Source organism: Miniopterus natalensis, chromosome 22 (genome assembly GCF_054644295.1).
Source record: "Miniopterus natalensis isolate mMinNat1 chromosome 22, mMinNat1.hap1, whole genome shotgun sequence".
Taxonomy (NCBI): Eukaryota; Metazoa; Chordata; class Mammalia; order Chiroptera; family Miniopteridae; genus Miniopterus; species Miniopterus natalensis.
In genome coordinates, this window is record NC_142102.1 from 1,435,467 (window position 1) to 1,461,888 (window position 26,422).

Genomic DNA, 26,422 nt, shown 5'->3' on the forward strand with positions numbered 1-26,422 from the left:
GCAGATTTTATCAGGCGTATACTATTGCAATAGGGAAAGAGTCCAGTATGAACTGAGCTCAACTTGGGATTTGCTCAGAGGTGACAGCCTTTTAAAGGCGAATGAGCCAATGGGGAGGGAGGAGAACGGGGACTCAGCCAGGGAACTGGAAAGTTACAAAGAGGTAAAGAGGGTAGGTCTATGTGTAACCCATCTGGGTTGGTTAACCAGCACTCATCAAAGTTAGGCCCCTGCCTTCCTGCAGAGGCTGGGGATAGGGCCCTACCTTCAGGAGCTGGTGGGCACTGTAACTTGCTGAGTTTTCTTCGGCAGGCGCTTTAGGGGGTCCCAGGGTCAACCCAGGGGTGCAGCTTGAGCTCTTGGAAACTGTTCGTGTCTATCCACGTCTTCAGAGGCCAAGGTCGCCAGAAGCTGGACGGACAGGAGGGCTCAGAGGAGCCTGGCTGGGGGGAATCTTCGTTAGAGGCGACATGACCAGAAAGAGGGGCTGCGGGAAGGGAGGGAAGGAGAGGAAATGAGGCAGCTGAGAACGATTAACATCAAGCAAAAGCCTGCCAGGCTGGGCACTAGTATGGGTCCCCCTCCCTACAAGGTACCAAGAAGCCCCCAGGTTAGCTTTGCTAACGAGGCATCGGCCAAACAGTGTCGGGAGACAAAGCAGTGGGAAGGCCTCTGCGTGAGACAATGGGGAAAGCCTGCGGTGCTTGTCCTAGGAGAGGCGCAAAGCGGCCTGCAGCGCAGGGAGGGAAGGTCCTGATAAGGCCCGCAGGCGCCCCACCACGGCACCTGGGCGCCCCCTACCGGCCCGCCGGCCACCTCCCGTTCCTGCCGCCCGGCCCCGCCTGCAGGTGCCTGGTGGCACTGTGAGCGGCCGCTCAGCGTGGTCAGCGCCTCTGTCCCACCTGCAGGAGCAAAGCCACTGAGGCCCGCGCGCAGGCGGGATGGGGTGGGGGTCGGGGGGCCGGCAGGAGCGCTCCCGGGCCCTGCCGCGCACACCGGGCGCCCTCCCTGCCCCCTTTCCTCCCCCCCCCCCCCCGAACCCCTCGTGACTGATAATTGACCCTCAGTTACCACGCCAGTGCTGTTCACATTTTATAAAATTTGTTCTATATCTAGTCATTCAAAAATATATATCTGATATCAAAACTGTTCCAGACGGTTAGAGAAAATGGTGATAAAGCTGCGATCAAAACAAGAAATCACCTGCGCTCGGCTGTACTGCAGGGCGCCTGCTGCCTGCTGTCTCCAGGCGTGTGGGCCGGTGGGACATGAATTCTTCCCTGGTGATCACGGCCTCTCAGAGCAGGTGTCTGTTCAGAGGCAAGTCGGAGAGAGAATGACAAATACTTTAGGACAGCGCATGTGTGTGGAATCTAAACAAAGCCAAGCTTGTAGAAACAGAGAGAGGAGTGGTTATCAGGAGCCGGGAGTTGGGAGATGAGGGGATGTTGCTCACAAGGTACAGACACGCAGACAAAGATGAATAATTTCCGAGTGTATCACACACAGCATAGTGATTACAGTTAACAATACTGAGTTGTACCCTTCGAAGTTGCTAAGAAACCAGATTTTAAATGCTCCCACCACCAGGAAGAAATGGTGAATGTGCGATGCAATGGAGATGTTAGCTAACTATGGTGGCAGTAAACAAACGTATCAAATCAACACCCTGTACACCTTCACTGACATCTCAGTAAAAATTAGGACTCATTTTGAACCCCCATGAAAACACAATTTGGACATAAACTTGCAAGAGATGCCCTGTGCCACCTAATGCCACAGTGAGAGCAGGCCCCTCCATGCCTCGGGCCCCCACCCGCCGGGACTCTAAGCAGGCCTGCAGGAGCTTTCGAGCTGCTTGTGTCTGTCGTCTTCTAGTCTAACGAAGGAAACACCCAGTCCTGTGTCCAACGGAATGTGACACGGACCTGTAACAGGTACACAGTCTCTCCATAAGAGTGTGTCCACGGAATGCATTGCTATAAAATGGGAAGATCATAGAGGGGCAAAGGAGAAGCTGAGGCAGTGAAAGGGCTTTTAAAGGAACAGTAACTGCCCTGGCAGGTGTGGCTCAGTGGTTAGAGCATCAGCCTCTGGACTAAAGGGTCCCGGGTTTGATTCCGGCCAAGGGCACGTACCTCGGTTGCAAGCTCAGTCCCCGCATGCCAGAAGCAACCAATCGATCTCACATCGATGTTCCTCTCTCTCCTCCCTCTCTCTCTGAAAAGCAATACAAAAAAAAATCCTCAGGTGAAGATTAAAAAAATAATAAAAAAATAATAATAATAAAGGGCCCATAATCATGCCATGTGTTCTGGGATGACAATGAACTTAATGCTGAACAGCAAGCTCGATGGTCTCTGCTGCGTGCCTTCACATTGCCATCCTGCCACTGAGGGCAGGGTCCCAAACAAGAGATGTGGCCTCATATAGTCTCAGCTCATCTCCAACATGTGGAAAATTAACGTAGTATTGGGATTTTTGACGATGAGAAAATAAAATAAATGTGTGATATAATTAGTATCATCGCTCCTACTCACTGAGCTCATTGTTGGTGCCCAACCCTGTTCAGAGCCATTCTCACAAACTGTCGGGCACAGCGATGTGTGCTATAGCCTTGTCTGACCATCTGCCACCTATGTGGGCATTTGATGGGAATCCCATTTTCCTTCAAGGCATCCTCCAGAATCGGAGGAAGAGGAGGAAAGCTACCCACTAGGGTGCAGAAATGGACAGGAGATGGGTGTTGCGTCCATGAGGACATCTAAAGTTCAGAGGGTCCTCACCTGCTCATCCTAGGATTTTCTCATGCATGTAACTAACAAACTCATTGCTCCCATATGCAACTATAGTAAGATATTGTTTTATACCTTCCTACTTAAAACATGTCCACAGAACACCTGGACAACAGTCTAAAACAACAACTCACGAGATGCAGCCACGGCGTCCTTCCCCAACATTGTCTCCTCTCCTCAGCCTCTGCAGCCTCCTCTGGTTACTTGTCCCCTGAGGATCGAGTGAAGGGCTGACCCAGTGCTGCAGAGACGTGAGAGACATTCAGGTAAGAGAAACAGAGAGTAGTGAAATAGCCGGTAAGAACAAAATGGTTAAATTATTCAAAAATTCTATATCAGGGGCTGCATACTTTATAAATATGGAAATGAATCTGAGTCTATCTAGAAAAGTGAGTAAAAAATAATTGTGCCATCTTACGACACTACGAAGATGCAGAAGGCAACTGGGCAGAATTGAAAAGTATTCTAGCCCGGCCGGGCGTGGCTCGGTGGCTGAGCATCGACCTAGGATCCAGGCGATCGGGGTTCGATTCCCGGTCAGGGCACATGCCCGGGTTGTGGGCTCCAGCCGATCAATGACTCTCTCATCATTGATGTTTCTATCGCTCTCTCTCCCTCTCCTTTCCTCTCTCTGAAATCAATAAAGATATATTAAAAAAAAGAAAGAAAAGTATTCTAAAGGAACCCCTCATTCTAGGAGTCTCTCTAACAAAAATGTGTACGTGGGTTTACTTGTATGTCTAGGGACATTTATTCCAACAGCGTGTCTCCTAGCAAACAACAATGACAACCAAGTGAAAACTAAATATTGAAATACCAAAACAATAGTAAACTGGGAAACCGCTGTGGCCCATAGATACAGTGAAACACTAGGAAAACTTTTGTCCACGACAAACCATTAGGAGCTTCAGAAGTTCCCGGGGGGGGTCCCAGCACAGTGGTGAGGAGCCTGGTCTCTGCAGAGGAAGCATGGGCTCAATGTCACGACCTTAGCGCTTCCTGCTTCTGTGACTTTGCAACTGAGTCCTCCTTACCTCTCTGCAGACTTACCATACTGCACAATGCATGCGCTGGTCATCAGTATTAATTCAACGGTGGGAAACATTTAACATCGGTACCTAGGATAGTCTACATTCCTGATAAATACTAGCAGTCATTAATATTATTACAATTCTATAGTGCATAACCACAGGTGGATGGATAAAGAAGATGTGGTAATAAACAAGCATACAGCCCAGCCGGGCGGGGCTCAGCGGTTGAGTGTTGACCTAGGATCCAGGAGACCGGGGTTCGATTCCCGCTCAGGGCACAGGCCCGGGTTGCGGGCTCGATCCATGACTCTCTCATCATTGACGTTTCTATCTCTCTCTCTCCTTCTCCCTTCCTCTCTCTGAAATCAATAAAGATATATTTAAAAACAAAACAAAAAACAAGCATACAATGAAACATTATTCAGCCATAAAAAGGAGGGAATCCTGCCATTTGCAAAAGTTGACAGCGTTATGCTAAGTGAAATAAGTCTGACAGATAACAACAAATACTGTATAATCTTATTTGTATATGTAATCTAAGAAACTGGAACTCAGAAACAGACAGTAAGGTGGTATTTGCTGGGGGCTGGGAAAATAGGGAGATGTGGGTTAAAGAGCACAAACTTCTACTTATAAGATGAGTATGTTTTGGGGATCTAATGTACAGCATGGTGATTATAGATAACAATACTGTATTATATACTTAAAAGTTGCTAAGTGAGTAGATCTTAAATGTTCCCACCACACAAGTGAAATAGTAATTATGTGACATGACTGAGGTATTAGTTGACAGTAAGGTGGTAGTCATTTTGAAATACGTAAGTGCATTAAATTAACACAGTGTATACCTTAAACTTACGTAATGTTATGTATCAATTATATCTCAATAAAGCAGAAAATTTTAAGTCATTAAAAAACATGTCTGCTAAAATATTACAAGTAGACAACCATGCAAATTTTAGGTGGTAAGTTTTCTTTCCGGTTTACCTTAATAAGTTTTAGTTAAAATCTCAATCTAGTGTGGCTTAATTTTAAAAATACCTTTTTTTTGGCAAATAATTAGAAATGATGGTCCTGGAAGAAATAAACTTCTATATTTAATACTCGACCATTCATTCCATAGAAGAGAGTAAAAATTCAAATTCAGTGATTACAGCACCAACAGCTTCAGAGACGAAAGAGCACAGGATGTGCAGAGGAGACTAGAACATGAATTTGCAGGTCCCTCTACGGTCTAACTCTGAGAGCTTCCCAGGGATGCTCAGGTGGCCAACTGAAAGCCTGTGGCCACTTCTGATGGGAAGGACGTCCTGGCTTTGCTCCTAATTCTCCTTTGCTTTCACAGACTCTATCCGTAAGGCCCACACTGATTTAGTACCTGAGACCCAGGCTTGACAATTATATGCACAGCATTCCTAAGACAGACACCTCCAATAAAGCTGAAGAATCGTTAATAAAGTCAGAACTCATGAATATGGCATCCGACGATTTCAAACCTAGGCAGACTTTATGTAACAGTTAATATTCCCACAGTGCCTGGACTTTTTATGCTGAGGCTCATGTGGCAGCACTGTTGTTTTTTTCTGTTTGTTTTTTCGCTCTCACACATGGTTCTTAGTGGTGTGGTATAGTCTGACACAATACATAGACTGGGTGACTTAAACAACAGACATTTTTCTTATGGTAAGTCCAAGATCAAGGTGCCAGCAGATGTGGTTGCTGGGGAGGACCCTCTTCCTGGCGTGAAGACAGCTGCCTTCTTACTGTGTGCTCACATGGCCTTTCCTCATCAGTGCCCTTGAAGATTTATGGTTTTATGGGGACATAACCATTGCAATTTGAGGAGCATACGTGTGTTTAGCAATAACTAGCTTGATGATGAACAAAAATAGTATAGGCCCTCTCTGTGTGTGGCTTTTCACTTTCTCAGCCCACTCTTACTCTAGATAGAAAAATACCAGGTCAGGGGGAAATCAACAATTAATATCTATGGAACCTGTAGTCTGCTCCAGTCACGATGAATTATTTAGAGCTTAGTGGGGCCTCCTGGTTATTGGATTTAACCAAGAAGAAATTAAACACTCTGTCTCTCCCACTGCATTTTCCTGTTGACCATTTGCATCGCTGATGAAATATTTTAGGGTTCAGAGATCTGTGAAGTTCGAGAGTTCATGGTGTTTTGTTTTGTTTTAACTTGAGACTAAAACAATGACAAAGTATGATTGAATTGACCATAGATCAGTGCAATATTCAGAATCTGTGTGAAAGATACACACCCGGTAAAGATCCGGAAATCCAACTCTTTTCCGTGAGCAAGGACTCTGCTGTGGGTGTGAAGACCCTGTGTCCAATTCTGAATGTAAACTGTAATTGAAAAAAAAATAAAAGAATGGGGAGAGAGTTTATAAACTTGTGTTTTGATCTATGCAGTTAAAATACTACTAATAAAGTTTGCCTTAGAAATGCTAAAAAAAAACCCAAAAAAACAAAACAAAAAAACACCCCTGTGTCCCAAGTCCTACAGACAGGAGAAAACCCTCAAACAAATAGCAAACAACAGGCCTAAAGTCCTCCCATCCCCCCCAGCTCCTGGGGCCTTAGGGACTTGGAGCTGCGTCCTGAACAGATACCTGCTCCGGGCTGTTCCATGAGGAAGACGAAGTGAGACAAGCAGCTTGGAGAACTGCAGCAAATGCCCAAGAGCCTGAAAAAACTGAACCGATATAAGGCATTTATCCAACGACATGGTGAAGAAAATGGTCTCTGCATTTAGAAAGATGCTTCAGTGTTTGACTCTATCCATTAAGGCCTTTATGAAGCTGCACCAGTTATTCTCAGAAGTTTATACTTAATGTCCTCACTCATTTAAAGGAAAAGTAATAGTACATCATGCACATTTTTTTTGTGATAAAAAAATCTCCCAAAATAGAATTCATGGTGCCATTAGAGTTCTGTGTATAATCGTCGTTTCTACCACTGTTACAGTCACATGTGTATTCACATACATATACACAAACACACATGTATGTGCACACTCTCATAGGAACACCCTCAGAAAAGTAACTCACAGAAGTATTTTATAAACAAAGTACATGTTTGGAAAGGAAACACCAAGACTGTCACACCGGTCACCACTGAAAGGGGAAACAGAGAGAGGTTCGGGATTCATGCAGATTTTCACGGTCGACACTTGATACTTGCAACATTCATAAAACAAAATTAAAATCCAGGAAGTAAAAGATGTATTTATATATTCATGAGCAAGTTGTTGAAAATTTAAATAATATATAAGTAAATCAGAAAACATGTCTAAGGATGACTCCTGTCGGACTGTTTTTGATTATAGTCTGTGTGCTCCTTTGTTTTCTACACATTTTCTACAACTTTACGAAAATTCAAGTAATTACAACTAACTTTCACAAAATGGAAGCAAACACACACATTACATTCTGATAAGAACTGATAAGAAAGAAAAAAAAATTAAAATGTAAACACATATCATGCTAAGCAAAATAAGCCAGTCAGAGAAAGACAAGTATCACATGATCTCACTCATACGTGGCATCTGATGAACACAATAACCTGATGAACAAAAGAGATCCAGAGACACAGAAACATGAAACAGACTGAGGGATCTCAGAGGGACGTGGGGAGGGAGGAGCGGGACGAGATTAACCAAAGAACTTACATGCATAAACGCCTAGCCCATGGACACAGAACAGTTCCGCAGGCCTGGGGGGCGGGGCAGGTGCTGCGTGAAGGGGGTTAACGGGGGGGGGGAAAAGGGAACATCTGTAATATTTTCAACAATAAAGGTAAATTCTTTAAAAATTTAAAAATAATAATCAAGATCATCTAGTAACCATGATCGTGATAAGAGCAAAATTTACAGGGTATCACTGCAGAGCCTTCAGGAACACCTTAGTCAGGAGGCTATCAGCCCAGACAATGAGAACAGCGCTGGGATCCTGCGGCAGGGACGACTCCAAATGCCTGCGGGGAGGAGCGCACATCCCTGCCACCGTCACCTGGGGGAGGAGGGTGAGAGGGCACATATAAGGGGCACCACGAGTAGATGTTACTTTTTCCAATTGACTGAACACTGGAGACACATCCCCCTTCTGGCACAAATACATGTTCACCAAGTTCTGAATTTTAAAGTAAGCTCCATGAAAACCTAAAGGGCAAAGTGCCCATTTTGCAGCTGGTATAAAAACATCCATTATATTTATTTCAAAAATTTGCTGGGTGAAACAACATGTTTTAAAATTAAAGAAAGCCATGCTATGTAAAGTTTATGGAAATTTAATAAAATATAACATAAGACACAGCAAAACCTCCTGCCCTTCTTGATAAGCACTAGGTTTATTACAGTGGAAAATTATAGAAATACGTGAAAGGGGAAACATTTAGTAAAATCTGCATTTCATATTGAAAGCGGCAGTTACTCAAACAACAAAAAATGTGATACTCAGCATCATTATAAACATTTTAAAATTTACATATGACTAGATTAAAACTGAATCAAGAGTCCTAAATCCCAAAACGAAAAACTCGGGTTTCACATGATGTTTTATGAGTTATGAATATGCTCTGTGAACATAAATATACCTTTGGCCCAAATTTAAAAGGTGGGACAAGCTGCCTTCAGGGTTCCCGTCCCTGGTAAGGTGGGGTAAGCACGCCGTGCCCTGTCTGTACCACTGCATGGAGCTAAGTTTGAAGACTCTGAAAGTAAATAGTAACAGGGGAATGGGGAAGAACCCTTGACTGTGAACGGCTGAAAAGGGAATAATGGGTGCAGAGTTTTCTTTCCTTTCCCCCCTGCATCTCCTAGCCTGAACTGAACACATCCAGAAACCCAGCAGTGAGCGCTGCAGTGAGAAGCCCTCCCGGTCCAGTCTGAGGATTCGAAAGGAAACCCCTAATGCTCAGGGACAGCACTTTCCCTCCCCTCCCCCTTTTTTTTCCACCTCTCTCTCCTTCAGAGATCAGGAGGTCACCCTGTTGTCATGGTGACAGTGGCAGCCAAGGGAGGTCTCCTCCGTTGGGAGGAGTTGCAGCTCCAAGGCACTGGGGACAACTCTCATTCTTTTTCATTTTTCTCTCTCTCTATTCTCTGACCACTTCACCCAGACATGGTCAAAATCATGGTCAGGGGATTGAAAAGTAAAGCAAAAGTACTGGGAAGCGTGGAGAGAGGAGCTGGAGAGTGAAGTTTGTGAATTCACAGGACCACCGGCTCCACTCTCACTACCCTAGCACCCCAATTAGTGTACCAAAGATGGAGCCACCCAGGCTCCACACTGAAATGTGGGTGGTATAAATAAATGCCAGATAGTAAATAATTTTGCCTTAATGGGATATATAGTCCGTCTCAAAACTACTGAACTCTCTCTCTGCCATTGCAGCATGAAGGCAGCTGCAGAACATTTAATGAATGGGCATGGATTCCCAATCAAATTTTATTTATAGAAAGGGATTTGGGACAGAAGTTATCTCTCAGGCTATAAATCAACAGAAATATGTGGTGATGTTCATCCCAGCACAAGCGTGAACAACAGGGCCTCTGCAGACAGAAGAAAGAATGATTTTGTGTGCTCACTCCACCACTAATTGCTGATTTAAAATTTTAAATACATTTTACCTTTTTCCCCTCATCTATACAAGTTAAATTCACAGAACAAACTACACATATATTTTCTGAGGTTTGATTTTAGGACAATAGCTAGAACCTAGTAAGTACCTGCTTAATTTAATATTACCCTTATATACTATGACTAATATATTTAAACACATATAAAAAAACAGATGTAGTGAAACACATTAATGTGTTTTATAAACATGTATAAAAAAGTCTTAATAGTGGTAGTGCCCTGGGCTTTGGCTGGGTAGCTCAGTTGGTTACAGAGTCATCGCAATACTCCAAGAAGAAACTCATATAATTCATGATTTAGGATGTTGACTGAAACAGTACCTAGATTTCAAACTCCAGGGAGGCTGAGTTAAATGAACAGGGAGACAGAGTAGCTTAATCAGTTAGAGCACTGTACCAATATACCAGGGGTGGGGAACCTTTTTTCTGCCAAGGGCCATTTGGATATTTATAAGATCACTCAAGGGCCATAAGAAATTATCAACTTAAAAATTAGCTATGAAAAAAAAGTTCCTAGATTTATTGAATTTTGAGTCCCACCTGCAGTTGCCTTGGCAGGGCCAGACCAGATGATTTCAAGGGCCATATATGGCCCGCGGGCCAGGTGTTCCCCACCCCGGCGGTACACCAAGGCTGTGGGTTCCATCCCCAGTCAAGGCACATACAAGAGTCAACCAACCAATGAATGCATAAGTAAGTGGAACAACAAATTGGTGTTTCTCTCTCTCTCCTTTCCTCTCTTTATAAAATATCAATCAATAAAAATTAAAAAAAAAAAATACAGGTTTAAAAAACAGTGGCTGTGCACTGCAATGATCAATTTCTGGAAATCACTGGTATAAGGTGGAATTTCCTTAACTGAAAAAATTACAATGTTTTTCTTTTCCATCTTGTTTCTTTTTTGTTTCTGCAAAAAAACACATTTGTCTGACCAAACTTCAGTCAGTCTCCTGAAACTCCCCCTACTTCCATCTATGCACTTCCTTATAAAATCCAGTTTTAGCAAGAACTCTGCTCAGTCGCTTTAACCACAACCTCCCGCCCCAGATGACTGATCACCTTCCATATCTAACCAGGTTCCTCATCCTCCACTTTCCCCCAGTTTGTGTCTGACAAGCCCCGTGTCTTCAGCAAAAATCTCTCTTACTCTTGCTGTTTCCTCTTAGTAATTTACTGTTATTATTATTACTTGTTAATCCTCACCTGACAATATTTTTTCCATTGATTATTAGAGAGTGGAAGGGAGGGAGGGAGATAAACATCGATGTGAGAGAGATGCATTGATTGTTGCCTCCCACATGGGCCCCAACCGGGACTGAGGGTGAATCTGCAACCCAGGAACACGCCCTTAACCAGGAATCAAACCCAAGACCCCTTGGTGGTCCGGCCAAGGCTCCAACCACTGAGCAACATCAGCCAGGGCTCCTCTTGGTAATTTTTTATATGCTGACTCCTTGGCTATAAATTCTCACTTGCCCTTGCTATATTTGGAACTGAGCCTAATCTCTCTCCCTTACAGTAAAATTCCATTCCACCAGTCGATAAACCTGTTACAATGGTCCTGAATAAAGTTGGCCTTACCGTCTTTAACACGTGTCACTGAGTTATTTCTTTAACATTACCATCGGCATATATCCCTCTTTCAAATAAACAATAGTATACTCAAAATAAAAAAGTATACAAGGTTACGGAACAAGAGAACCAACTAATTAATATACAGACCGGTGTCTTTATGTTGGGATTCTCTCCCTTTCCTTTACCTTCTGTAGTGTTGCTTACACATTTCATCACAAAGGACAAAATGGAGGTAGAATCAAAATAATTAACAACAAAAATAAAAACATACATGACTTTTGAGGTTGTATATACAGTGTTGCTGACCCTGAGCAAGGAGCTGGTTAAGCTGCAGGGTCAGAAACCACCTTCCACGGTCAAATCGCACATTTGTGCACAAAGCGCGGCTGGAACACAGCCCTGCCCTTTCCTTTATATGTGCTCGGTGGCTGATTCCACGATGGAACCGCAGAGGTGAGCCACTGCCACAGGGACCAGAAGGCCCCCCCAAGATAAAATATTTACTATTTGGCTCTTTACAGGGAAAAAAAAAAAAATCCCACCTTTGAATTACAGCTTGAGGAATATTTTTTAAAAAGAAAAGCCAGAACATAAGTCAACATTGGGAGAAACGCCGGGAGGGGCTGGGGCTGGGGGACCAGCTCTCAGGGGAGCGCGAGGCGAGGCCTGAGACGCAGCAGCTGCCGGAGGCCGGCACCTGCCACCCGCACAATTAAAAATAAAAATAATAAAGGATTATGAGAACATGGAGACGGGGGTGAGGTTGACTTTGAACCCCCTTAAAAGTCCCGCATATAAAAGACGCTTTGTTGCAACATATTTTAAAAATTAGACTCAACAGAGAACTTGAAAGACAAACTAAAAAAGATGAAAGCGGCATCCCATAGAAAAGACACTCCAGTCCAGCATTATTAGAAATAGGACGCCTTCCGCGTGAAGGCAACACACAAACTGAAAAGGATTAATATTTTAAAAGGAAGGGCACGAATTTACAGTTTTAGGCAACGTTTCTGTAACTATAAAAACAGGAAGGGGGGTGTGGAAGCGCCCAGAACATAGTTCTCTGGAAGGGGGAAAAAACACACAAAAAAAACCAAGAAAAAACAAAACAAAACCAGAGGTTACTACAGAGTGAAAAAATCAGAACGAAGACAATGACACGCAGCCTAGAGAGGAAAACTTTTGGTGAGGAAATACTCATTTTTTTAAATGTCTTTGTGGCGCAAATGACTGACAGGAAATCCGCCGCGGGAGCCTTAAAGCGGAGGGACCGGGAGAAAATGGCGGAAGCGGAAACGCGCCCGGGAAGAAAAGGGTCCTGCACCTCGCCCCGCCCCGCCCCCTCGGGGCCGACTCGCACAGGATTGGCCAGTGGGGCTGCCCTTCCTGCGAGCCACGTGACCTGCCCGCGGAGCACTGAGAGCGAGCGGGCTGCGGCGGCGCCTGTCGGGGCTGCGGCGCTAAACCGGAAGCTCCGGCCGCCGTCCCAGCGCCGGGGTGGGGCCCGCGGGGTCAGGGGCGCGGCCCAGCAGCGGGGCCCAGCACAGCGGCGCCAGCCCGCGGGTGGGGCTGCGGACGCTCCACACAGCAGCCCAGCGGGGCCTTCGGGAGACCCGACTCCTGAACTACACGCGGTCGCGGAGGGAGACGGCGTTTCTACCCAACGCGCGGGCGCAGGGCGGGGCGACCGTGGAAGGCGGCGGAAGTAGTTCCACAAGCAAATGGGTCCGGGTCACATGTGTTCGGGGCGGCGCCCCGCGCCCGGCTGCTGACCGGAACCGGTCGGCGAAGCAGCGGACGCGCCCGCCGTTACCCCGAGTGACGCGGAGCTGGGCGGCCTCCCTGAGCCTTTACTGAGAATAACTGGGAATCACCCCCGGCAGCGATGCATCACGTGTCACTTATGAAATAAATATATAGGGCGTCCCAAAAAAATGTATACGCACTTAACCGATAGCTCAGGTGACGTTCCTTTCTTTTCAGATTTAACCCATTGGAATGAGTAATTATGCAAAGTGTGTACACATTTGGGGGGGCACCCTGTATTTAAAATCCTGGCTAAATGAACACAGGCATTTCCGGCTCCTGGATCCCACCTTTTCCCCTGAATTTTTTACTCCGCTCGTCGCTGGCCTCCCGCTCCTCCCGCCGCTAGATGGCGCTGTGAGCCCGGGGTCCCTGTCGCCCCAAAGCTGCGTGGCACGTGCTCAGGGCATTTGAACAGGTGAGTGTGAGACCAGAAGGTAACCTGCGTCTGGGGCTGAGTCGCCTCTTTCTAGGAAGCGCGTCCACGGTCTGACTCGAGCAGCACGGGGCTGTTCCCTGACGACCGTGAACTTTCTGTTGGTTTCTCTCTCGAGTCCCCGCCCCACACTCTCCGTTTTCCTCCGCAGACTCCGGCTTTAGACACCTTATTTTTCCCCCTTGAAATTTACACCACTCCCAAATTCTCATCTTAGTTACACCAGCTGCGTTCCTGGCAAGCAGACCCTGATAAAGCATAAACAACTATAAAATCCAAACACATTAACATGCAATAAAGTCCTACAAAAGTCTAGCCCAGGCATGTGTTTCCAGCTCTCCCCAGGTGCTCTGAAACCTCTACTTGCCATGTGACAATGTTGACTTCCCTCCACGAGCACAAGTCCCCCTTCTGTCTTCTTTCGCCCTCATTCCCATGCCTTCTGCTGCTTCTTCATGTATTTAATCATAAACTGCTTCCTCCAGGACACCTTCAGTGACCATTTAAATCCCAGCTGTGTGCCAGCACGTCCTGTGTATTGCAACAAACTAATACACGTTCCTCCCTCCTGCACGTCTAGTCTGGTTCCCGTTGCTGATTAAATCTGTACTTGATGAGGTCTCCTGTAAAGGAGAAACTTTCTCTCTTGTTCACTTATCCAACCTCACATGTAACAACCCTCACATGCCATAAAGCTGCCACTCAATTTTTTTTTAGTTTTCAAACATGAATGTGTCTTCATATATGCCAATAATGAATAATTGGATATAGAAGTTAAAAAAATACAGAGTGTCCCCAAAAATGTATACACACTTTAATAGCTGGTAGCTCAATTTTAAAAAGGAAATGTATTTTAATAAACACTGCCTTTATAATTATTAAAAGCGTGTGTATACATTTTTGGGGACACCCTATATTTTACAACAGCATCGAAAATATGATACCCATAGGGATAAATTAAAAACGGGCACAACAGAAATTTTGGGGGGTGATGAAAAATGTTCTGAATCTTAATTATGGTTATGCTCACATGAATGGATGCATTTGTTGAAATACATTGAACTGTCTACTGGAAAATGTTGAATGTCACCTTAAAAAAACAAACTTAAAATTAAATTATCACATCAATTTCCTTATTTTTGTTCTTTCCTTCTTTATATTAGTAGTGCCCCCAAAATATTAAATATGATTATCCTTCATAGTAGAGATTTTAAATTGACACCTCCTACCTAAAGTGCTACCTGCACACTCAAACATATCTCTTGCCCCAGTTTCCACTCCTGTTTTATGAACAGGTCATTCTTCTTGCCTTGTTACCTTTGAACACCTTTACCTCTTAGTGGTCGTCCCATTGTTTCTGTAGCCTTGAAATCAATATTTGTGCTTGTTATGTGCTGTGTCTGCCCAAAATTCATGGGTTGAAGCCTTAACCCCATACTTTAGAAGGTGAGTGCATTTGGAGATAGGGCCTTTAGAGGGGCGATTAAGTTAAAATGAGGCCATTAGGGACCTGGCCGAGTAACTTGGAGCAACATCCATACAACAAGAGATTTGGGGTTCGATCCCCAGGCAGGGCACATACAGGAGGCAACTGATAGATGTTTCTCACATCGATGATTCTCTTTCTCTCCCTCTCTTTCTAAAAAAATGAATAAAAAGATTTTTTAAAAAAAATGAGGCCAGTAGGGTGGGTCCTAATCCAACCTGACGTGTTCTTACAAGAAGGGAAAATTTGGTCACACAGAGACTTCAGGGAAGATAACACAGGGAGGAAAGACCACATGGGAACACAGGGCAGGTGGTCTGGGAGCCAGAGGAAAGGACTCGGAAGTAACCAAACTGTCAACACCTTCATCCTGGGCTTCCAGCCTCCAGCACTGTGGGGAAATAAGTTTCTGTTTTCTAAATTACCCAACCTGTGGTATTTTGTTATGGCAGCCCCAGCAAACTGATACAGTGTTCTAATAACTCATTCAGCCATTATCTCCATTTAGAAACTGACTCCTGAAAACTCAGTTGTTCTTAGATACTTTTCCCTTGGATTAATAAAACACACTGAGCTGGGTTCTGCTTCTCCCTTCCCCATTATAATATCACTTTTTAATTGTACATCTTGCTCAGTGGCTCTGCTCCCATTTAATATTCTTTTTTTTTTTTTTTTTTTCAAATCCTTACCCAAGGATATTTTTTCCACTGCTTTTCAGAGTGGAAGGGAGAGAGAGAGACACACACACATCGATTGGTTGCTTCCTACACACGTGCCCCGACGGGGGCCCAGCTTGCATCCGAGGTACATGCCCCTGGCCAGAATCGAACCTGAGACCCTTCAGTCCAAAGGTCGGCACTCTAACCACTGAACCAAACCGGCCAGGACCCATGTAATATTCTTAATTTGTAAAAAGCTAATCATGCCTGGCCAGGTGACTCAGTTGGTTGAACATTGCCCCATACACCAAAAAGGTTGCCCGTTTGATCCCCTGTCAGAGCATGTATAAGAATCAACCAATGAATGCATAAATAAGTGGAACAGCAAATCAATGTCTCTCTCTCCCTCTCTGCCTCTCCCTTTCAAATCGATAAAAAAAATTAATAAAATTTTGGCATTTCAGTAGACACCATATAATAGGTTCTTTGATTTTGTGGGCTGCCATTTGCTACCATAGGCCACAGCTTGAGGCCACCCCCTATAGAGAGATTATTAGGAAAGTTGTTGTCACCAGGCCACAGGTGAGGTACCGAGGCCATTTTTCAATGTGGTGGTCAAAGAATGTGCTGCTGAGGGAGGGAAGCAGATAAAACATTTAAAATTCCAGATTTTTTTTTTTCTACTTACCTGTCATTGGCATTGGGCTTCCATATTGAGGAATGAGACTTGTGGAGTCTGACTGCCTGGGTTGATTTTCCAGTCCTGCCATTGTCTGTGTGGCTTTGGGCAAGTGTCTTAACCTGGCTGTGCTTCAGATTTCCGATCTGTAAAATAGTAACCAGAGTCTTGATATGAAATTTTGAAACTAAGAGGTGAGAACCCATTGAGATATTAATATCATGCCTGATATATTCTGGTGTCTGTATTGTCGAGTGTGGATATAGGAACTGTCCATGGATGTTCTCACTGCAGCTCTCAACAGCATGGGCACTGGGTCTTAGTTCAGGTTCTGTCCCCTGGAGTGAATCCACAAAACTAATGCGAGCAGTCACTTTTCTATGTGGAGAGTCACAAACCAGATTCCCCATGTCCATCTGTCTAGATGACTATTCTGACTCTACATTCAGAATCCCTCCTGGGGGATTCCCTCCTGACTCCTGATCCAGAACCAAGCAGTAAGTTGTATAAATAGGTCAAACCACTCATAGGGACGCTAATCTGCCTTTTCAGCGGTTTCTTCTTATGTGTGGCCGATAAACTGGCAACCTTATGAAAAATTCGAGTCTTCTATTTGTAAGAGCAAAACACAATTATCATTAAAAGAAAGAAAAAACAGCCCTGACTGGTCTTGCTCAGTGGTTAGAGCATTGGCCCTCGAACAGAAAGGTCATGGGCTCAATTCCAGGTCAAGGGCACATACCTGGGTTGCAGGTTTGATCCCTGACCCTGGTTGGGGGCCTGTGGGAGGCAACCAATCGATGTGTCTCTCTCACATCAATGTTTTTCTCTCCCTCCCTTCCACTCTCTCTAAAAATCAATGAAAATTAACAAAGAGCGAGCAAGCGAAAGAGAGAGAGAGAGAGAGAGAGAGAGAGAGAGAGAGAGAAACCAGTAAGCAGTAAGGCTCATCAATTCTTTTTTTTTTTTTTTTTTTTTAAAAAAAAGCCCCTCCAGTTTCCTTTAAACTCAGGTAACATATTGCTACATAAATGCCACAGTTTATGTCGTCTGCATGGAGCATGGATTGCTCTACATGAAGTAAAATTAAGGTGAATGGTCTAATAGGAGTGAAGATGGGGGGGGTCACTTTTTTTTACTGAGATCTGACCTTTAGATTCTGTCTATAAAGTTACGACCCCAGAGCCCCTGACTGCAGACATACACTTTGGAGTAAAAACATCCATAAAATAACAATGTTTCCTCTCTGTTCGTTGCTCACATTATCATAAACCCAGAACAAACGGTCCCTCCAGAAGAGTTCTTAGGCCATTAAATCAAAGATTGCATTACTTGCGTAGCAGACAAACACTATCGAGTCTCAGGGATGCTCCCCCTGAGGCTGCTTCCTGGACAAGAGAGCGTGTGTCTTTCAACAGGACCCTGCTGGCATTAGTGGCCCCCACATTAAAGGCCCTAAATAGGTCCCAGGGCGCTCCCTGGAGCCTTGAATTGTTCCTACCCCGATGTTGCTTTTGTGTCTCTTGGTTTTATGGGAGGAAATCTCTGTTCAACACAGATGGAGGACTCCCACTCCCCAGAGCACGCAGCAGCCTGTTCCCAAGGAACTATGTCAGACAGGGGTCGAAGGTTGAGCCCCAAACAATGGACATCCATGAGTCAGCCAAATACCAGAAAGGTGGATAATACAATTTCTGGAAAGCAGTAAAACAGGGCAAGCGCAATGTCTGCCTTTCCAAAGATAAAAATAAATAAAAATATCCGTTCTTTACTAAATTGTAAAGAGCGATGCTTAAAAAGGTTACAACAGAAAAGTCTTTGAAATACAATCATGCACACCATGCAACATACAGACGACGCAGCGCAGAACCGCGCTCTTGAAACCCATATAATCCCATGAACCAATGTCACCCCGATGCATTACAATTTTTAAGAAATATATGACTCTGGTCGCACGCAGATCACATTCCTGCAATTTAAAACAAGGCGAGTCTGCAGCCCGGAGCTAGAGCCGTGCGCAGGCCAAGCGAGCACCAAGCAGGAGCGCAGCAGGCAGGGCCCGAGGCGGCGACGTACCGCAGGCGGGGGCTTCTGGGCGGAGTCTCCCGGCGCAGCGGGCGCGGAGCCCACCGGCCCGAGCAGGGCGCCCGCGGGGAGGCCGGCGGCGGGGCTGCAGCGGGCGCCGAGCCCAGGCCCCGCCTCGGGGGGCGACGCGGGGGGACGGGGCCGAGCGAGGGAGGCGTCTGCGCTTGCGCCCCGGGCTTGGCTGCCGGGGGCCGGGAGCGGCGCGCCCGCGAGGGAACCAGCGGGAAGGTCCCGGAGGATTGCACGGTGCCCGGCGCTGAGAGCGTCTCCAGTGTACGGGGCTCCGGGGGCGCGCACCCCAACACCTGGCGCATCCCGCCGGAGGCTGGGAAACGGGATGCAGGCGCGGCGGGGCGGGGCGGTTGGCGGGCGCGGGCGTGAGGCTGCGGGGAGCGAGCCGTCCCGCGTGGCGCCTTCACGCTCGCGCGCCAGGCGGGCCGCCCGCAGCCCCGAGCCCATCCTTTCGAGCCCGGGGGTTCTGGATACGGCGCCCACTTTCCAATTCTTTCCGCTTTTCTATTTAAAAAAAAACAAACAAAAAAAACGTTTGCATGAACGTTTTTTTAATTCAATAAAAATGTCGCGGGCCAAGTTACGTCCTGGGCTGCCAGGGGAACCGGGACGCGCAACCCCGCGCATCCCTTCGCGCCTCCCCGCGGTCCGCGCAGCATCGCCGCGGGGACCAGGCTCCGCCCCGCCCCGCGCTCCGCCTCCCGCCAGGTGGCGCTGTGGGCCGGCGCCGCGGAGGGGGACCCGCGAGCCTCCCGCCGGCGCGGCGCGGGAGCCTGTCCTCGGGGCTGGGGGTGCGGGGTGCGGGGCGCGGGGAGGGGCGCGGGGGGCGGGGGACGAACACTGGGCGCTCTGGCCCTTGCCGCGCACACCGGGCACCCTCTCTGCCCCCCACCCTTGCCCCCTCCCGTGCGCAGAACCCCTCGTGGTAACGTCCAGGGGCTTCCCAAGTCGCCGGGGACCGTCCTCACTTCTTCCGTCTTCCTGACCGGCTGGGGGGCAGCGTTTCAGGAAATGACACCCAGACACGCAGGGGTCCCCACTTTCCCTCGCACCCGCCCAGCCCCAGGGTCCGCGCTGCAGGCCCCGGACGTCCTCACACGTTGCTGTCCCCACTCGCACGCGCACCGGCCTCTTCACGCGCCCGCCCGGCGGCGGGGACACGCCGTCCCTCTTCTGCCCCGTCCCCCGGGCCTCCCCCGCGCGTCCCGCCCCGCGTCTGATCCCCGCGCCCGCGTCCCCAGGCGCAGCTCTGCGCCCAGTTAGGCCCCAAGTTCCCCGAAGCCCCGCCGTCCCGGACCCCGGAGAGCACGGGGCCTTCGCCTGCGTCGCCCTCTGTGGGCTCCCCCGGGGGCAGGACGCGAGCGGCAGAGGAGGTCCTTGTACTGGCGCTGGAGGCAGGTGAAGCCATCGCGCCGCCCCAGGCCTCGCCCAGCCCTGCTACCTGCCCCCCAATCCCCAAGCCGGGCAAAGGCGAGCGGGATCCGGCTCCGAGGATGTCCCCGCAGGGTGCGCGCGACAGGGCGAGGTCCTGCCCCGGCCGGGCGGCGCCTGCACCCGGGCGCTGGGCACAAAGCGAGCCGAGGGCACCCTGCCGACAGAAATGCATCTCAGGTGCACAGGTGTGAGCAGGGCCAAAGCGAAGGGAACCGCAAATACGTGCCCGCCCGTGGAGACCTTTGCAGAGGCTCTGCCGGCAACGCTAATACCGTTTAAGGCCAATGTCACACCCGCGGCAGCTCCAAGGGCGCGGGAGACTGCTCCACGGTGCTGCCCGCCAGAGCATCGAGCGACGTAACAGTCCTGATCCGTCACTAACATCGGGGCTTCAAAGCGTGCGCCCCGGAGAAAACACCCACGGCCTCGGGGAGACAAAATGCCCCGGGCGCGCTCCAGGGCCCGCGCTCGGGGGGCGCGTCGGGAGGGGCCGGTGCGCGCAGGACGAGGGGCGCGGGAGCGGCTCTAGCGACCCAACGGCCAGGCTGACGCCCGCAGGCCCGTGCGCCCCACCCCGGGGGCAGGGCGCACCCCTCTCAGGGGCAAATGGAGCATCTACCCCAATAGCCTGGGATCTAGGAAAGTCTCAGTAGATCGTTACAAAGATTCAAGGCATTGACACTACTGTCAGCTGTGGATCAAGCCGACCAGAGGAGTGAGGAACCCGAAGAGGGGAAGTCCCTCAGCCCCGTAAGGCGCATTCACAGCACCCACGGCGGCGGCGTGCCGGCTGTGAAAGTCGGGGCTCTCCCTGCAGGATGAAATGCAGCCAAGACACCCCCTCTCGGCGATTCTCCAGCATAGTCCTGGGGGCTTCGGCTGAAGTAATCAAGCAAAGAGAAGGGAAATGCAAGTCGTACAGGTAGGCACAAGGAGGGAAAAGTACTTTCCAGAGGATATGCCAGCTACGGAGACAAGCTCCAGGGGTCACCCAACAGTACCTGCAACGAATAAGTGGCTCTGTGCACACTGTCAATAAAGTGTGTGTGTGAGTGTGTGTGCATATGCACGCACACGGCGAGCAGAACAAATTAAACACAGAACATCATGCCCTGGCAGGCGTGGCTCAGTTGGGTGGAGTGTTGTCCCATACGCAGAAAGGTCAAGGGTTCGATTCCTGGTCAGGGCATATGCCTGGGGCAAGTGTGAGAGGCAACTCATTGATGGTTCTCTCTCTCTCTCTCTCTCTCTCTCTCTCTCTCTCTCCATATATATATATATATATATATATATATATATATATATATATATATATATATATATATATATATATATTCCCCCATCTCTCTGTGTGTGTCTCTCTCTGTCTCTCTGTCTCTCTCTCTCTCTATATATATATATACTCCCCCATCTCTCTCTGTGTGTGTCTCTCTCTGTCTCTCTCCCTTTCTCTCTGTAAAAAAAAAAATCAAACATATCCTCAGGGCAAGGATTAAAAAACAACAACAATATCATAAATAGTAACATCAAAAAAAATCTTAAGTGTAAGTCTAATAAAACTTATGCAGGATCTTTATGCTGAAAATCACAGAACACTAATAAAAATCAAACAAAGCCAAAGTCAGTGGAAAGATATACTTGTTCACATAATGGACCATTCATCATGGCAAAGATGTTGATTCTTCCCAAATTGATCTGTAGATACAAAGAAATTCCTACAAAATTTCAGCAAACATTTTAGGCATATCCTAAAATTTGTATGGAAAGGCAAAGTAAGTAACTAAAGTAGCTAGAATAATTTTGGAAAAGAACAACAGAATTGGCGGAATCACACTGCATGATTTTAAGACATTGCTTAGCTGTGAGAGTGGAGGCACTGTGTGATTTGTGGAGGGATAGAGACATACATCTATGGAACAGCATAGAGGTTGTAAATAGACATACACAAAAATAGCCAAAACATTTTTGACAAAGGCATAAAAGGGATTCAGTAAAAAAATAATTTCTAAATAGTTGATGTCGGCTGTATATCCAACGTGCACAGACACACGCAAACACACGCACACAAAATGAACCTCAACTCACACCTTACACGAAAATAAACTCAAGTGGACCATTTATTGACATTTAAAATGTTAAACTGTAAAACTTCAAGAAAAATAGGAGAAAATCTGCTGACTTAAATTAGAAGAGATTTTAGATATGACACCAAAGGCACAATCTAGAAAAGAAAAAAATTGATAAATTGGGTTTATTCAAAAGTAATAACTTTTACTCTATGAAAGCTATTAAGAGACTGAAAAGTCAAGGTGAAAATATATGAAATCGGTGAAAATATTTGCAAATCATATGTCTGACAAAGGACTCATGTCTAGAAAATATAATGAACTCTTTAAACCAAATAGTAAGAAAATAAAAAATCTAATTAAATAATGGGGAAGCCGTGAAGAGACCTTTCAACAAAGAAAAGACATGAATGCACATAAGCACATGAAAGATACTCAATGTCCTTAGTCATTAGCAAAATTGATGCAACCATGAGATACTACTGTACTTAGTAAAATTATTAAAAGAAAAAGCTGACAGTATCAATTGGTGTTGGAAATACAGAATTTGAAAGCCACTCTGATAAACAGTGTTTCAGTTCCTTATAAGGTTAAAAATACACTTACCATATGACCAAACAATGTTACTAATGGAAATGTCTTTTAGAGAAGTGAAAACGTATGTCCACACAAAAATCTGTGCACGAGTGTTCACAGCAGCTTCCGCTGCAATTTTCAAAAACAGGAAATAACCCAAATACCCTTCAACGGGTGAAAGGAACAAGTGTATCTGTCCATTGGAATACTACTCAGCAGTATGAGGTCATACACTATTGATACACGATTGATACACTGTCGATGACGTGCTTGAAACTAAAAGTAGAGTCACGGAGAACAGAGCAGGGAGGGAGAGGAGTCGGGTTGGGAGGCGGTGTCACTGTCACGGAGCAGCAATGCAAGAGGATTTTCGAGGGAAATGGGAAGGTTCCGTGTCCTAAAATGCAAAGGCTGTTACACAAATCTATAAATGTGATCAGAATGTCATAGAATTAAAAAAAAAAAAAAAGGGTGCATATAAAAATGGGTGCAGTTAATGGTACCGTACCAAGGCGGGTTCTTGGTGTTGAGCTGGGGGCCTGGAGGAAGGGTCCACGGGGCCCCGTTTTCATGATCCCTCAGGTATGTCACGTGAAAAATGCAGGTTACGGTTCTGTTTCTGCCAAGCAGGTTCCCAGCAAGAGCCCGCATGTCCTTTGTGTGCTTTTACACGTGCCAGTACATTCCCTCAAATGAACGAAACCCCTTTATGGACTTTCATAGAACTATCAGAAGCGATGGATGTTAAACCACATTTCCCAGAAAACGCCGGGTCCTCTGAAAATCCAGTATCAAAATCGGAGGGACCCGACCCGAGACGGAAGCAGCCCCGGGAACCCGGCGCCCCCGGGCATCTCCACCTGCCCGGCGCTAATACAGGTGGGACCCGCCCCGCGCGCGCCTGAAACCTGAACGCACCGGGCGGAGGCGCCGGAGACGGGGGCCCAGAGGGACCAAAACGCCGCACCCAGTCCCGCCCGCCCACGCCGCTCGGGCGCGCACAGGTTGGGCCCGCGCCGACCACCGTCCTCCCGCGCGGTCACGTGGCCCTCGCCGCGCTCCGCGAAAGAGCCGGCGGCCGTGTTCGCGGCTCGGACCTCAGTGTCCGGCGGTCGGAGGCTCGCTTTGCGATCGCTTCGGGCTGGTCATAAGTCAGGGGGGAAAAGAAAAGGAAAGAAACTGTTTCCAGACGCCTCCGCCCGCGGTCAGTGCCCGCGGCGAACATAAGTGTAAAATAAACCCCTGGCGGTGGTTTAGGGGCGGAGCGTCTCCATGGCCAGCCTCCGTCTGCGGGCTTGGCGGCCGCGTCCTGCGGGCCGGTGGGGGGCGGGGCGCCGGGCAGCGTCGCCGTCGGGGGAGCCTCGGGCTGCGGAGGCGGCGGCAGCGCCCGGAGCAGCCGGTACCGGCGGCGCGAGTCGCCCACGGGGTCGGCGCCCGCCTTTCGCGGGCCCGCTTTCTATAGATGCGCGGAACCGGGCTTCACGGACGCGAAGGTCCCGGTAACACCCGCCCCGGGAACGGGTGCGGAATAGCGAGGGTTTAGGAATAACAGCCCCTCGTCTATAGAACGACCCCAGACTCTCCATTCTCGGCCGCGCGAGCGCCCCCAGGTGCTGGAGGAACGGGGTGCGCGATACGGGGGCTGTGGTACTTAGGGCCGTTCTCGGTGCAGACCGAGCTCAAGTTAATGGGAAAAACAAAAGCAACCGGATTGTAACGTATTAAGTCGTGCAAACAGGTGGTTTTCAGAAGGGAAAACCAAATTAAGGCAATAAGCACGGTGTCCTCCCTAAACTAAAGCGAGCCCCTAAGAACGAGCACAGTAGCCCCATCGAGGGGAAAATGAATCTACCGATACCCAGGCGCCGCACCTGCAGGCTTGAGACTCACACATCCTGGGATCGGCGGTGTGTTGCTGTAGCCTTTTCTGACCTGCCAATTCTATTTTTTACCAAAGGGTGCAATTGATAAGAATGTTCTTGGAAGCATTTTCTGCAAAAGTGAAGAATAATAAAGTAAAAGTGTATGCACTGGGCGTAGACAAATTAAAGAGCACGCATGCAGAGTTCCAAATGCCAACAAAAATAATGTAGCTGTATAGCTAGTAAAAAACAACATCAGTTTGGAAAAAGAAATGTATCACATATATCTCTAGTTCTATCTATTAAGCATATATATTTCTACATATTAATGATATAAACGTATGTATGTTCAGTTGGGTATATTTGAAAATGTTATGAAAAATGTGATACCCATATTTACATCTAGACCTGTGTCCAAATCTCTTTGTATAAGCATATGTAGATACTAATATAGATCCTGTCTAATATATTGGTAAGTGTCCTGAAAAATCTGAATGTATACACAAGTTTAAAAGGTAGTATGGAATGAAATAGTAAGACCACACCATTATGGTCGATTAATATTTGACAAAGGAGGCAAGAATATACAATGGAGTACGGACTGTCTCTTCAATAAAAGGGAAAATTGGACAGATACATGCAAAAAAAAAAAAAAAAAATCACCGCCTTACACCATACACAAGAATAAACTCAAAATGGATAAAAGGCTTAAATGTAAGTCATGAAACCATAAAAATCCTAGAGGAAAACATAGGGAGCAAAATCTCAGACATCTCACATAGCAGAATTTTCCAAGGGCAGGAGAAACGGGAAAAAAATAAACAAATGAGGCTACATCAAACTAAAAAGCTTCTTCACAGCAAAAGAAACGGACATTAAAATGAGAAGGGAGAACATATTTGCCAATGGCACATCTGATAAGTTAATTTCCAAAATATATAAAGAATTCATACAGCTCCAAAGGAAGACAAATAACCCAATTAAAAAATAGGCACATGCCCAGTAGGCGTGGCTCAGCAGTTGAGCATGGACCTAGGATCCAGGAGATCGCGGTTTGATTCCCGGTCAGGACTCATGCCTTGGTTGTGGGCTCGATCCCCAGTCAGGGGTGTGCAGGAGACAGCCGATCAATGACTCTCCATCATTGGTGTTTGCATCTCTCTACCTCTCCCTCTCTCTGAAGTCAATAAAGATATATTTTAAAAAATAGGCACAGGACCTGAATAGCCACTTCTCCTTGGGTTCTGATCTCTTTCCTCACAAAACCGACCCACATCTTCAGCAGCGGGCTGGGCGCCTGGGTTCTCAGCAATTTAATTCTATCCTGCTTGGGAACTTCCACTTTTGGATGACAGATGGCGCCCTAACATGGCTCTCGGACAGGTGCAGGCAGTTCCAGCACGGACGCGCCTCCCGTCGGAATGGAGTATATTTGCACTAGGAAAATGGAGTTATTCTCAGGGCTCACGCATGCCTTGAGGACGGATACTGACATCAATTTTCGCCAGCAGATTTTAAGCAACAGGGGAGTATAGGGTGCTCCCCCTGTGCTGAGAAAAGGCCGCAAACCTCCTATAATCCAACATTTTCATTTTCTGGGGCTCAGGCTATCTTTCAGATGCCAAAGTTCCAGGAACAGTAACTTAATAAACAGTGGTTCTGGGAGGAAAAAGTTGGTTTTTATTTTGAATTTTTATTATTATTTTGTGTGTGCATCTTGGTTGAAATATGCAGAAAAAAGGCATGATGAAGCTGTGGGAAAGGTACTGGAAGACTGTGAGTTAATAAAACAAATTTAAAGTGAAGGACTTGAAATGACAGGTCAATGACTCACAAAAAAAAAATTGGGGGGCCCTAGCAATTTTATTTTTTTAAAATATATGTTTATTGATTTCAGAGAGAGGGAGAGAGAGAAACATCAATGATGAGAGTCATTGATTGGCTGTCTCCTGCATGTGCCCTGCTGGGGATCCAGCCCGCAACCTGGCATGTGGCCTGATCGGGAATCGAACTGCGATCTCCTGGATCATAGCTCTATGCTCAACCGCTGAGCCACGCTGGCCACGCGGCCCTAGCAATCTTAAATCCACGAACAAGCTCTTGCTTACCCCACTTCAGTAGAAGGTCTTCCCGAGGGCTTATGGGCTTACAGAAGCCCCTGCCTCTTGCTTTTATTAAGGAGTTTATCACCTCAGGGTGGCCCATGGTGGAGAAGCGATAAAGTGAAAGTAATATTGAACAGAATACAACCCCTGCATGTCTGA

The 26,422-nt window shown here is 47.1% G+C and overlaps 2 long non-coding RNA genes across 2 annotated transcripts in view; both read right to left on the bottom strand.

The window, feature by feature from the left end:
• Positions 1 to 299: 299 nt before the first annotated feature.
• On the bottom strand, positions 300 to 2,215 carry LOC148090708 (uncharacterized). Its single transcript, XR_015716340.1, has 3 exons — positions 2,139 to 2,215; positions 1,204 to 1,310; positions 300 to 487 (listed from the first exon to the last, which is right to left on the bottom strand). It is a non-coding gene; the product is annotated as an uncharacterized LOC148090708 (long non-coding RNA).
• A 3,797-nt stretch (positions 2,216 to 6,012) lies between these two features.
• Positions 6,013 to 26,422, bottom strand: part of LOC107527446 (uncharacterized) — a 63,874-nt gene continuing 43,464 nt past the window's right edge. The window contains exons 2-3 of the long non-coding RNA XR_015716378.1: positions 16,133 to 16,269; positions 6,013 to 6,539 (exon numbers count right to left, since the gene is read on the bottom strand). This is a non-coding gene — a long non-coding RNA (uncharacterized LOC107527446). The remainder of the gene's footprint in view (positions 6,540 to 16,132; positions 16,270 to 26,422) is intronic.